A 13,143-nucleotide genomic window follows, 5' to 3' on the forward strand; every position below is an offset into this window, starting at 1 on the left:
TCGCTGGAGATCACGAGCAGTGTTACGTTATTTATTTTAGAATTTGTACGCTCTGTTGTCATGAACGATTTCACAGAGCGTACCGATTCTTTAATAAGTGCCGTTAACAATTGACAACGATGCTTAAAAGGATGCTTACTCGAAGGTAAGTCCTCATAATAGTAATAAACTTCGATACGCATTAATAAAATATTAAATAATAAAATATTAAATAAAATAAAACAATGTAACATATCTCATACTTGCTTAAATCAATATAAAATATACTTATGATAAACAGATTTTATTGATAGTTGAAATTTATACAAAGATTAAGTAATATTACGATTAATATTTGAACTAATTTTTGATTAATTGGAGTATTTTAATTATGAGATCAAGTTTTTTAAAATACTGAAAAAGTTTTCCTTCGAATTTTGATGAAGAATTTTCAAATTAATAATTATAATCAACAAAGATCATTTCTTTTTAAATTATAAGACTCAACGAAATAAAATAGATAAAAGAAATAAAAATATGTAAAAATTCATATCATATTAACTCAATAAAAATATTAAGTGAATATTTACATAGATTGCATTTTTCTCTATTTCTTCTAAAAAATATTGATACTCATTTATAGTTTTGATCTTTACCATTGCTTTTAGCAATGCCTCTTTGCTTCATTCCGTCATTGTAATTTTTCTCTTTTACATTTTGTTCATAGTAGAAAAAAATGATTTTAAAAAAATTTTATAAAGAAATAGAGCATATTACCTCTTTGGGGGACATTTTTGTATTTATAAAGAAAAATATAATCTTGTATACGTCGAAGAGAAAAAATATTTTTCCATGAAACATTTGTGTTACTAGTTACATTTAAATTATATCTTCAAAAATACAGTGAGAATACGTATAAACATAATAACAATTATTTTTATGGAATGAAAAATTTTATAATTTTTTTAAATTATTAAGATTATTGTGATTTTTTTAAATATAAAATCTCATTCAAAGTAGTTTTATGCAGTCTCCCAGTTGAATGCGTTTTATCATTTATCGATTCTTGTTTTAATAATATTTATTGATAAATTTATTATGTTTGAGTGAAAAATTTTCCCGAGGCGTTCTACTCTAATAAAATTTTAAATAATATAATCTGAAATATATAACCTAAAAATTCGAAACGTAAAAATAAATATAAACACTTCCAAGTACAATTTTCGGGCGAAAAATTTTCTGTCGGACAGATAAGTGTTGTTATGATAGATCGAGAAGCTCAATCTCCACCTCCTCTATCATAATTCTAATTCTACTCGTGCACGAACTCATCCCCTTCTACCATGAACTAGATTTGTCATTGTTGGCTTCATCTCAAGCGGTCTCTGCTGGCTCATCCCGTATCTCTGTTATGCCGCGACGATTTAACCGAGATTAATCGACGTCTTAGTCAAACACACTTACCTCTCTGGTACGCTAAGAATTACTCTGGAAGGTGGGAAGGAGAGGGAAGGAAAGGGGAAGTCTCAATCTCGACCCTGTCGATTTCCGCGATGAATTAATCATCTCCTCGAAGGACGTAAAAGTTTTACCTAGGTCATGTTCCGCGATCGTAAAATGGAGATCGCAAATATTGTAGCAATTACACGATTGCGTATTTCATTTTCCTCATTAAAATTGATTTAATTGAGTCGAGACGAGAATCACAATTAATAGTTAAAATTAATACTCCGTATACAGTATCGGCGAAAAATATTGCATCGTCCAAAAAAACGCAAATAAACAAATAAATTTTATCTTTTTTTCTTCGTTTTTTTGTTTACGTTCGTAAAATTATTAAAGCATGAAATAATAACAATTATATATAATTTGATAATATTTATACACCTATATTAATAAATAAATTATTATATTTTATATTAAATAAATATATAAATAAATATTTATATAAATGTAATATAATAAATTAATATTCATATTAATAAATAAATGTTCATTAAAATAATGGCCTCCCTGTCTCCATAAGCGATATGAAACTTTTGTTTGATATTGTAAATGCACCCGTATACACATTTATTTATAGAATATGTATGTGTATGTTAATTTCGAAATTATCTTCTAATGCAACGTTATCGCCATTAAAGCAGACGTCGGTAAAACTCGTTAAAAATTGCTTCTGTGAAGCAAACGAGTGCGATGGGTGAAATCTTCGTTCAGTTCTCGTTCTCGCTATACACTCATTAAAAACTTGCTTCCGTCGTCGTAGATCAAATGCAAATTTGTTAATTAAAAACTTTACCGCGAGAGAAGCGGAAAACATCATTTTCGTCATTTTCCATCTCTCTCCCTCCCCGTCCTGTTTTTTAAAAGGGCCGCTGAAGTGAAAACGTATTTAAAGTAAGCGTTTCCCCTCTCACAATCGGCGCGCATACTAAATGCGATCTAAAGATTACATTTAAATTGGAAATTCCTGCGAAAGGTCGTTTAAGTGTCCTGCAATCCCGCGTCTCCCTTTCGTATCAATTTCGTAATGCGCTATTAACAAGTCGAGCTTTATAAAGTGATATTTTTCGACCATGTAACCCCTACTAAAACCTCTTAGAAACCTGCGAAATTAAAAATCTGCATGCAGATCGTTTCTCCCGAGGGTATCATATAAGCTTCATATAAGCTTAAAATTTTCGCCAAAATTCAATGCGCCCTTTTGCGCGCATTAGCATCTTTCACCTTCTCTTTGAAAAATTGATAAAGTTTCAAAATTGGACACTTTCGAAATAAATAATTCACACTTATATTAAACATAATACGGTCGTGTTCACTCCCTTGCAGTATTATATCTCTGAAACAATATGAACTCTTTATCTCCATCGAAATTTCAGCAAAATGTCGATAAAGAGGTATATTAAAACGCAGCACAGAGCTATATAAATGTAACGCTTGTAGATCAAAGGCACTTTATGTTGTAATATCGAGCAAAAGAGGTTTCATCAATAAACCATTCAATGTTCTTCATCATCGATAGAAATGTTAATTATTTAGAAAATAAAAATTTATATAAAACGCGTAGAAAGAGAGAGACAATTTATTCTTTTTGCCTCCTGTGTATAAAATAAATATCAACAATATAATACCAAAACCAAGGGAGTATTACAAGATAAAAAAAATTTTTTTAAATTTTTTTTTAAATTAATAAATTAAAATTAATTAAAGGGAGAAATATATTTGGTGCGCGACTTTAAAAAATTAAATAGTAAGAGTTAAACCTCCAAAAATTAAAGTAAAAGTTAAAAATTGTGATAAGTAATGGCAATAATTCTTTCTCTCTATTCGAGAAAATCCAAAATATTGACACTATTATAAAGTCAAAATTTTGAATTCCCAGAGATGTCTGTTTCGAAAAATGTTTTTGTCAGATGGTCAAGTTAGAATCGAAAAGTGAGTTTCGAGAGTGATAAATCGCTTTTCAACGCGGATTCTTCAGAACGAGATCCTCTTTCAGAACCGTTAAAGTAAGTTATTAGCTCTTTACGAGACGTCCAGTCCATCGAAGAAATCGTCGAGCGACGGAGACACGTTAACTCTGAAAATTGATCCAGACCGATGACCGATGACCGATTGACGTTCAATAAATATGCTAATATTTCCGCTTTTCGCTGGCGGAAATTATGTGTCCTTCCGTGGCAACTTGCCCAATCCGAGTAAAACAATCGTTGATCTTAAATCGCGGAAATTTATTGCGGTAGAAAATTCCGCGGTCAGTCTGGCGATAAAAACACTTCGATCGATATTTTTGTTTGCGTTATTTCAATTGAATTAATTTGAGAATATCTCGACATATATATTCTGGTACGAAAAAGAATAAATAAAGTTGAATCAGCTATAGTCGATACTATTGATTTTACCATCTCTTTATAAAGTTAAATAGACACTTTAATCTTTATGTTATACAGTACGTAATAGAGAGATCATAAAATAAATACGCAAAAGTGTGTAAATTCGCCTCATAAAAGTAAATTGCTCTCTTCTTACCGCACATTAAGGGAGAGAAACTCGTGGGAGAAATTCAGATATTTTATGCAATGTTGAAATAATATATATGTGACGTATTTTATTTTAATTTAACTCTTTCTTGAAATATGAAATATAAAAATACCATCATATGAATAAAGTTAAACATAATTTTCTCCTGCACGAAAATACATTTTCATATATAAAAAAGTCGCGCAATTTTAGTAGAACTACTTTTAGTAAAATTACATTCAATTTTATTCACTCGCAGTAATTATCAGTGTCTTTAAAATTTCATAATCTTGCTAAATTAAAAAACTCGAGATCTCTCACGTGTCGAAATGTTTTTTTAAGTTATTTACATTATATTGGTTTTTTTATTTTATTTATTTTATACTTTTTTACAAAAAGTATTTTGTATAAAGTGTTTTATATAAAATGTTACAAAATTTTTCTTAAAAAAATTTAACATCGTATAAAAAATGTTTTAGAGAAAATTGATAGAGTTTTGAGAAGGTAAAAGGTCGATAACTTTGAATTTTAATTAAGATCATTTTTTAAGGTCATGTCAAAGTCAATTTAATTTTTCGATATGAAACTATCCCAATTTCTTTATATAACTCAATTCCTTACAATCTACAGCGTAAAGAGTTATAATAAGGGTAGGATGGTTAAAAATCGAACACAGTTTACGAGATATTTTATATTTTAACTCAATATAATTTTACATAAATTACATTAATTAAGAAATATATTATAAAATATTCATTTTTTTATTATCTTTTATATGCTTTTATACATATAAAATAATAAAAGGTATCAATTGATGTAAAAAATAAACACATAGTTGCTTTTAAGAAAAAGTATGCAGCTGCTTGTTAAAAGGATTCATATTTTTTCTTGAAAACAATTATATATTTCTTTTTACATCAATTAATTCCTCTCATTATTTTGTGCATAAAAATATTAAAACAAAATAATCGAAAAATGAATATTTTACGAGGAACTTCATAATAATTTTATAAAAATTATATCTACTCTAGAAAACATGTACACTCTTGACCTTAATTAAAATTCAAGATTATTAACTTTTTCCCCTTAAAACCCCATTAACGATATCTGTGATTTTTTTTGTACAATATCAAGTTTTGAAGAAAATTCTCTTAACTTTATATGCCCTTAACACTCTGTATATTTGACATTCTCGATGAATATAAAAAAAGCTTGATATTTTATTGGCGACGTTATTTCGTTTAATTACTCGCTTTTACACAATAATTTGTTCGAGTTAATCAGGGCATTTCTGATACTCTCACACATTCCTGTCCTCTCGCTCGCCACATATGAATTGCAGTGACGCAAAGCCCAGGTCGTTAACTAAAATAACTATGACGCGGTATCTGCATATCACCTATATACATACACTCTCCACATCTGTATTCCGCTGCGACGAAACGCGAGAAAACAAAGGACAAGACAGGAGCCTGCCTCCTCGGAATGTACAATAGTACATCATGTTGTAAACAACGTTTACTTCGATTCAGCCGACTATTTCATGTCTACGGTTCCGCAGGAGCGCCTCCCTTTCGAGAAACGCGCGTTCGGCGAAAGCTCGTGCAAAATGAGAGAAGAAAAAAAATAAATAAACGAGCAAAACGAGGATCTCGAAACACCTCGAAACAAAGTGTCGGGAATCAACTTCGACATTTTCGACGTCGACACAAGAAAGCATTGTAACGTATATACATACGTGTCGTTACGCGATGTTTCACGTCGCTCGGTGCCTGTCAAAATGCTGACGACGAGATGAAAAAGAACGCGTGCGCTTTGCACAAAGCGGATGGCCGCCTCTCAGTGATGTAAGCATTTGCTTTTTTTTATTTTTTTTTAACTGCCTGTCACGCAAAAGCCTTTTTGCTCCCTCACGTTGCTTTTTTTCTCTCACGCCAATCGAAAGCAAAAAGACATTAATTAATCTCGTCGCGCTCGTCGGGCTGTCGATTAATAATTACGAAGAACGTCGAATAATTCATGACATCCATATTCAATGTTGGTGGAATTAGTTTACAGCTACTCGACTGTCGCTCCTCGATAGATCTCGGGGTCAAGAGAGGAGAGAAAGGGAGAGGAAGGCGGGGGCAATTAATTAATGATAATCGCTTTTCGCAAAATGATCAATGCTATTGATCTGACCGCCATTCGTTTTAATTCTCAGAGAGTTAAAATAGTTTCGCGACACAAGCCGAAACGAGCATCTCGTCGGCGTTGAATCAGATTTCGCCGATGGAAAATCCCCGTTTCCGTTTCCGCTTGAAATTCACAGTCGAGAAACGCAAAGGAATGCGCCGCGATAAAAACTATTTCGGATTCTCGTTTTCGGCTCTTTTTCGAATCTTTCAATTTGCGCAAAAAAAACGCGATTGCCGGTAAAGACTCGAGAAAATTCCCAAATTAAATGTGTATATCGATCATACAACGCGCGCAAAAGTAACGACGGCCACGCACGTGATTTCCTGTCGCGAGGTGCACGAAATAAATTTTTATTAACGACACACAGAGTGTAGTTAATTTGAGACCATGATTAATTTTAGAATATATATTTAACGATATTAAAATAACGTATACGCATTTTCATAGTCAGAGCTAATTCAAAATATTTATAAAGATTTAATTTGATAATAATATCGATTACACGTATAACGTAGTAATAAAAATGAAATAAAATTGAATGTATGTATGAGTAGTTTCATAATATATATTTAATAATATTGAAATACGGTAAATCTAAATTTGTAAAGCTGCTTAAAATACTTATAAGAAATTAAATTTGGTAACAAGATTGATTACATGATGTATATCATACTAATAAAAAGAAAATAAAATTATGAATATATATGTGTAATAAAATAATTTTAGAATATTTACTGGTATTAAAATAACAATATTAAAATAATATACATGTATCGTCAGGATTAATTCAATACAGCTTTAAAGAATTAAATTTGATAATGAGAGATTTATTATATCATAATAATACAAAATAATAAAATACATAATAATAAAATACATAATAATAAAATAAAATTGTGAGAGTGTGTGTATGAGAATAAAATAATTTAAAAATATTTAAAAATATTTTAAATTATTAAGTATTAAAAATATTTCACCTGAGAGTATAACTCGTACTTTTATGTATAATAACTAGTACTTTTATAATTTAACAACTGTATATGAAATGTGAGATTTTAAAACGCTAATAAGAATATCATAGGATTTCTTATTTTGACAATGCGAAAATTGAATGCAACGTAACATGGAATGTTAAAAAATTTCAAAGTTCTAAGTTAAAAGTTTCTATGAAAATTGTGCGACAATTTTTACATGTATGCGTTTGTACACATGTCTTTATTTAATCATTAGAGTAGTATTTTAATTTTCATTCTCATGAATTATATTGTCAAGAAAAAAGAAATATTATTCTAACATATAAAATGTTCAAACTTTCCTCTCATAAATTTCCATCTTACAATAAATATATTAAGAGACAGCGATTATGTCTTTGACTTTTCAAGTTTCACTTCTACTCCTACGCTTTGCAATCTCCATTCCCCTTAGTGTACCATAAAGATCAAAGTATCCCTTAATTACCTCTTTATTATAACACGTCGAGATTGTCTTGAATAAGAAATTAAGTACTTTCCATTACGCGGTAAAAGACTCCGAGCTCTCCGCGCGATGATAAGACCCCATCAATCTTTCGTGCCATCGACTTCCGTAAATCCGATGTTTCCGCATCCCCCTTTCTTCCCCCGAATTTTGCGCGTGTCCGGGAATGATGTAAGTGTGCATTCTCCGCAGCGTGTTCCGCAGCATATCGCAATTCCTTTATTACTTTGCGGATCAGTGCGTCTGTTCTGCCGCAAACTACACCCCCGAGAGACACCGGCGAGGGAGCTCGCGCTCGCGCGCGCGCTTTCATATACTCGCCCTGCTCACGGTGTACGTTCACTTTGGCATCCGCAGAATGGACGCTTCGCCTCGGCGCTCGATCCGGAAATTCCAGACGGTCCGTTCGACAGGGAGAGACGTCTCTCCTCATGCTAGCGCGAGTCCTTCCGCTACAGTAATTATTCCTCGGACGATATATGACGCGCGTCACGGAACAACGCCGTGCCACCGTGAAATTGCGTCGTTGTTATTTCGATTTGTCGTCGTCGCATTCCTACGCCCGACATGAGAATATCTGTCGCGGAATGTCGAACAATTTCTTACCAGGGAGATAAATGCGCGCGATCATGGTCAGAAGTGACGCGATACTCGAGGGATAATAAAACGTGGAAAAAAATTGTACATATCCCAATCAACATCAAGTAACATTTATATAATTGTTAGTTGTAATTTCCCATTCAACAATATAACTGTTACATATTATGTAACTGTTACATAACACGTAACTGTTATTTGGTGTTTCCTGGGATTAATCCTTTGAGAGCGTGTGTGTGGGATTAAATGTCAAAATGCGCGCTCTCGAATTTAAATGTCAAAACTCTGGCATCGATAAACTAAAAAAAAGTCCTTTAGAGATTTGCTTGTTATTAATTTTGAAGAAAATCGCAAAAAACCAAACAAAAAAGTTTTCAACAAAAAATCATAAAAAATAATATTAAAATTATTTAGGTTTATCGAAAGGTGAAATAATAAAGCATAGAATAAAAGAAATAAAATCTTTCTGCAATAAAATTAGAGAATTGTAAATAAATATGTGACAATGCGACGGATTATTATTATATCTTGTTTAATTTTAATTTATCTTTATACATTTTGAACAATACCTTCATTAAGGAAGTGAATAAGGAATAAATAAGTGTCGTGAATAAATAAATAAATAAAAAATTTTTTTTGTTTCTTTTTTGTAATTTTTCCCAAAAAAAAAAAACAAATAAATCTCTAAAGAATTTCTTTTCTTAATTTATCAATCTCCCACACGTTTTATTTTTCTTAGTTTATCAATCTCCCACACGTTTCACTTTTCTTAGTTTATCAATCTCGCACAAAGTTTTGACATGTTGTATATGTGTTTTGAAATTGTTTTCAAAAGATTAATTTAATTGATAGGTCGTATTTTTTTCGTGTTAATTTCTCTTCTAAAAGTTAAAATTTTCTGTCAAAATGGAATCAATTGGGTGACTTCAATTCAGAGAAATTAGCAATCAACATCAATTGGAGCTCAGAAAAGAACAAATATAGAACATTTAAAGAGACTTATTGATAGGCATTTCGCTTTTCTGATTTAATTGAAGTCTGATAAAAACAAAAAAGATGTATTGTATCATTTACAGCCAATTAATACAGAAAAAGAAAAAATCAAAGTTAAGATATAAATGTGTAGTCTTGATCTTTGTACAACTGATTCATTCAAGGAAATATATTATTCTTAATTTATTTTTAATCAAAACTGTAACTGTTTTCGTTAAATAAATATTTTTCATGAATTTTATAAAAGTCTGATTTTTTTCAAAAAAGTTTCTGTCCTCAAAGATTTGAAAAAAAGCTTAAAAATTGAAAAAAAGAAAAGTGATAAAATTCAAATGAGACAATTTAAACATAATTTATAATATTTTTGACGTATTTAAGACGCGTCATTAATGATTGCTTTCGATCGAATTTCCATAATGAATGATTGAAAATGCGGTGATTTCGATGCATATTTTCGGCGGCGATGTCGAAGCGTTCTGTCGAAACAATCGTTACGGCCTGGTATCACGGAGATCACCTGGTGAATTCCTAATTCGAACTGGATCGACAGCCGGACCAGGACCGGTTATGAATGTCAATGTAATTGTTATTGACGCACGAGAGAGCTCAACACGGATTAAACTCGCATCGAATTCGATGGCGGTGGCATTACAAGCGTGGCTATTATCGTAAGTACGCGGACTGAGAGTAAACTAATTCGAAATTGGTATCGGCGCATCGATACACATCGGCGTCCATCTTAATCTTGGAGATTAGGTTATTGATCTCGAGTCTATCTCGGATCCCAATTTCCGTAACCAGAATGTTCGCTCAAATCTTGTAAAAAAAAAAGATTCCCTGATCTTCCAGGTATTTTTGTTCAAAACTCCAAATAAGGAAAGTATTTTAAAGATTTTTTTAGTGCAAGAAATAAGTTTTCTTATTGCATTTTATTTTTATTTCTAATTTTTTAAATAAATTTTTTATTGTATTTTATTTTTATTGCATTCTATTTTCTAATACTTTTCACTTATAACAAACGAAAAACACACAACCACTCAAATTTCAAGTGTTAAATTTGCAAATGTATTGGGAAAAATTTTGAATAATATGATATAAACATTTTTCGTGGGATAAATTTTTCATTTGCATAACATTTTTATTTTTTCATCCCTAAAAATTATAATAAAAAAAATATATTACATATTTTGTTAAAACATTTTATTTATATATACATAAACAGATATATATATCCAATATATTTAAAATATATAATTAAAATGCATAATTTGGCTCATCGATAGATTACTTTTTTTAAATTCTTAAAAAAATACTCCGAGTGCCAATAAAAAAGATTCTCTGAGAATTCCGGGTTCTCCACGTTTTTTTTCGATAGATAGACACTCTGATAACGCGAAAAAGAAATTCCAACGTGCACCTGCATTAGGTGTTATAATAATTCGCCGATAACTCAAACTTGACACATAATAAAACTAGAAGAATAAACATATCTTTGACGATTAAATGTGTATATTTGTATTCGCGAGAGATAAATATCATTGGTTCGAGAATCGTTCTGCCCGGAGGCAGAGTTTTAATCCATTTATCGAATCAAGTTCGCGACACACAGGGAAATAGAGTACGAATCCGCCGGTGACTTTCCCTTCCCTGCATACCGAATGAAAAATTTACAACATAAAGTGCTAGTATTCTGCGTCTTTATACATCGGATGCGGATTAATTGAACCGCGCTTTGTGTCGTGCGATGAAAAACGTCCGTAGGAGCCGTTCGTTCGGTCGCGTCGTTTTGCCCGGGCATAAACTTTTTTCTCCCCCGCGACAGATTGGCGTTGCCCGAGGGACAAGCGGGATGATTATTCCTTTACAATGCGGACTACCCGTTATTAGATTAAAGCGGAGCGGTCGCGAGTGTCATTAACGTTCCCAATTAGCGCGGCCCCTCGTCGTCTTTGCGATTTTATCCCAACCCCCCGAGCCCTCTCGTTGAGATCTTTATTTGCCGCAGCAAAACAACGCAAAGCTATGTTTTACGCGAAAATACATTCGCTCGCGGTGGTTCCATTATATCCCGGAGGGATACGAGGACCCAAAGGCACACACCGGGTCTCTCTAAATTCACGTATAATGCCCAACAGAGAGGGAAAAGCACGCTCATGTACGCGAGACATAGGTTTTAGGGCGCATGAAATTTTTATTCCTCCTTAACGCGCATATTTTTTTATTTTTATTCTCCGTAAATTTAAATTGCGATAATATATTAATAATAATAAATTATTAAATAGACAATAATAAATTAAAAAAAGATAATGATCTCCAATGAATTCTAGGTAGGAAATATAGTAGGAATTATAGTTGATTATGACAGATTTTTCTTTTCTCTTTTTTTTTTTGTTCTACATTCCATCGTCATATATGCGACCTCGTGACATCATAACTACACCATCTACCTTGTTTCCACCCCGTCACATTCTGTAACGAAGCTCCAAGCCGTTGTGTTCTTCCACGAGTGCCATTAGCGGCGTCGTTGGTTAGTTAACGCAATTATCCTTGCTCATTCAGTCACCGATCTTTCTCCTCTATCGCAACAACCCCCAACCTCCGGGATTATTATTTATATCGCAAAACACAGCATTCTCTGCGGACGTTAAACACTTTACGAAACTTTCAGTATTCCAAGCGACAAGAAATTTTTTGCAATTACGTCATTGTTAACGAGCACTGCGACTGCAAAAACAAATTGTTGAATACATATATTCAACGGAAAAATAAATATATGTTTATATACATACCTGTAAACGATCGTCATTGATTTCGCTCTGATATTCGACCTAAATTAACTAGTTTAAATTTCATCACACAGCATGATTATATGACATTAATATCATACCAGTTATATTTTAAAAGTAATATTATATATACATTTAATAATATTATATAAATACACGTCTAATACAACTAAATTATAATTTTCATTAAAAAGATTAAATGTTTTAATTGTTAATTCATCATTTTCCTAACCATCAAGTGAAATTTGGGACATCATTTCTTAAATTATCTTATTTTTGTTTACTTTTTTTAATCTTCTGCTACTGTAAGAAATTATATATTGGGTATCTCAAAACAACGCTTGTGAGTGAGCGCAACAAATTAAACAGAAAAGTCTTTTATCATTTTGCAATTTTCGTTTTACAAATAATAATTATTAAAATACTAATTAAAAAAGAATTGACTAACGCGCGTTTTGTGGCTAGGCTGAAAAATGTAACTCCATATTTTTCATTGCATATTCTTATCTTATTTATGTTGGGAGTTTTTAAAAACAGTATAATAAAATATTTTTTTATTAACAAGAACTTTTCGAATTAGAATTGACGGGTGAAATAATTTTTTAATATTACATAATTTATAAAATATCTCGTAAGTTCAATTTTCAATGATTTTACTTCAATACTTTTATGCTTAAAATAATAAGAAGAATTAATTGATATAAAGAAAACATATAATTGTTTCTAAGAAAAAATATGTAAATGTTAATTACAAATTATATATTTTTTTCTTAAAACCACTACTGTGTTTCTTAATTATTTTATTACGTTATTATTATTGTTATTTTATTTACTTTCAAGTTCTTACAAACTTATAAGCAGTGTGAGAGGACTGAGTAGCTTCGTAAATAATTTAACAAAAAGAAAATTTTATGACATAGTTTGTTCTGCATGCAAGATACATATTTATTAGAAGAAATTATTATTAGTGATATCCTTAAAAGTTATAAAATAATTGTCAGTTATTAAGGTTTTTTGCTAATAAGATTAAGATCCTTATATATAAGACGTGTACGTATTTCAACTGTTTTTATCATTTTTCATATTTATTTTTAAAATAATTTTAGAAAATATT

This window comes from Camponotus floridanus, unplaced genomic scaffold (genome assembly GCF_003227725.1).
Source record: "Camponotus floridanus strain SB8 unplaced genomic scaffold, Cflo_v7.5 scaffold29, whole genome shotgun sequence".
NCBI lineage: Eukaryota > Metazoa > Arthropoda > Insecta > Hymenoptera > Formicidae > Camponotus > Camponotus floridanus.